This window comes from Apodemus sylvaticus, chromosome X (assembly GCF_947179515.1).
Source record: "Apodemus sylvaticus chromosome X, mApoSyl1.1, whole genome shotgun sequence".
Lineage (NCBI taxonomy): Eukaryota > Metazoa > Chordata > Mammalia > Rodentia > Muridae > Apodemus > Apodemus sylvaticus.
The window spans coordinates 53760098-53762092 of NC_067495.1; the positions used below are offsets into that span (position 1 = coordinate 53760098).

General features: G+C 36.8%; 1 non-coding gene across 1 annotated transcript; it reads left to right on the forward strand.

Annotated features, from left to right (window-relative positions):
• Positions 1-980: 980 nt before the first annotated feature.
• LOC127675872 (U6 spliceosomal RNA) lies at positions 981-1083 on the forward strand. Its single transcript, XR_007975559.1, has one exon. It is a non-coding gene; the product is annotated as a U6 spliceosomal RNA (small nuclear RNA).
• The last annotated feature ends 912 nt before the right edge of the window (positions 1084-1995 follow it).

Below are 1995 nucleotides of genomic sequence, written 5' to 3' on the forward strand. Positions count from 1 at the left end.
GCAAGGCTGTCTTTTCAAAGACCAAAGTCATCAAGTAAATAAATATACATCTTCTTTAGTCAAATTATTGGTTTGGAGTGCATTTTAGAAAATGTTTATTTGTATGGCTCTAATGTGTGCTGATACTTATAAATAAAAAACCTAGTATGCTTTCCTTGTGGGAAAATATTGGGATACAAAAGAGTACAAACATTTTATAAAAATTATTTGATAGTTTCTCATAATTTTAACTTCACCATGATACTGGCATACCACTCCCAGATGAAATGCAAATTAATGTTCACATAAAAACCTGAGTATGGCTGATGCTTTCTTCATAATATTTCCAAAATGGAAATAACTGAATTTTGCCTTGATGGTGGATGCAAAATGGATAAAACTGTTTACATAAGCAGATTGGAATATTGGTCAGTAAGAACTAGGAATAAATTAATGACACAAACAAATGGATGGATGAATCTGATAGACCACTGCTTTTTAACCTGTGAGTCACAACCTCTTTAGCAAAGCTCTATCTCCAAAAACATTTACATTTTGTTTCATAATAGTAGCAAAATTAGTTATAAAGTAGCAATGAAAGATGTTTGGGGGTCTTACAACACGAGGAAGATATTGGGAAGGTTAAGAACAACTGTATTATACTATGAGGATAAAGGTATACTTCAAAGATGCATATTATATGATTCCGTTCACATGATATTCTTGGTAAGGCAAAATTGTAAGACTGGAAAAGAGACTATTAGCTTAACAGGCAGCACAGGCATAGAGGGAGAGGCAGAGTACAAATGGGCAGCTAGCAGGAGTTCTTTAGAAGCAAATAAAACTGTTTTGTATCTTTATTGTGGTGGAAGTTGTATTATTGAATGTGTTGGTGAAACCCCACAGAGATATAGGCTAGCAAAGCAAATTTTACTATATGTAAAGTATACTTCAGTTTTCTTAATTGAAAAAACTAAGGTAGGTAAAAGAACTCCAGGAATGCTCACTTTGGCAGCGCATACGCTAAAATTGGAATGATTACACAGATTAGCATGGTCCTTGTGCAAGCATGACGTGCAAATTCATGAATCGTTTCCTATTTCTTTTTAAAAAAAGAAACTCAAGGAATCCATCCACAAATCTGAACCACTTTGTTGCTCATTCCAGGGCGTTTAGCTTGTTTATCATCATCTTTACTTAGCCTCATTCTTTCTGTCACATCTGCAGCTGGAGCAGACAGGACTCTCCAGAATGCATTTCTTCTTTCAGAGCTTTATTACCATGGACTGAACATCCAGCCATGGCCTAGAGAAAAAAATAATAATGCATTCATGGCTGCTCAATTTTTAAAGACTTTTTCTCCCAAGAACTTCCTGAAAGAGAAGAAACAGGCAGGTCTGTGATGTAGAGTGATAAGCAAAAATTCAGGAGTTGGGTGGAATTTTAGGAAAATTGTCACTGCTTCCACAAAATGATCTTTAACAAATGCTTCACATTTTCTGTCATCAAGGCCTCGGGGTGTGGGGGGAACAACAAAAAATGATTCAAAAAAGTGCAGGAGGCCGAATAAAGGGTATCCACGGGAGCTGATGAAACACCCATATGTCAGCAATAATAGGAAGCCTTAAACACAAGGCTGGTGATACGAGAGGAAGAAGTGATAGTGCAACCAGGAAGCCAGAGAGATATGGAGCTATAGAGGAGGAAGTTCCTGGCATGCGCTGTGATCAGGAAAGATGACCCAAAACCAAAATCACAGGCCCCACTTGGAAGACGACAGGAAATAAAAAATCGGCCATTTCTTTTCTAAGACTCCAAGTTCCTACAGTTGCTAAATCTAATACAAGAGGATCTGGTGATGGAAGCTATAGTGATGATGGCCTTGGTGGTCAGTCTCTAGGATAGAGACCAGAAATGGAAAGAAAAAGACCCCAGAAGGAATAAAATGGCCAGATTAAACTAAGAATAGTAAGGACCTTATTATTTATCAAACTCAACTTTTAAAATCCTTTGATT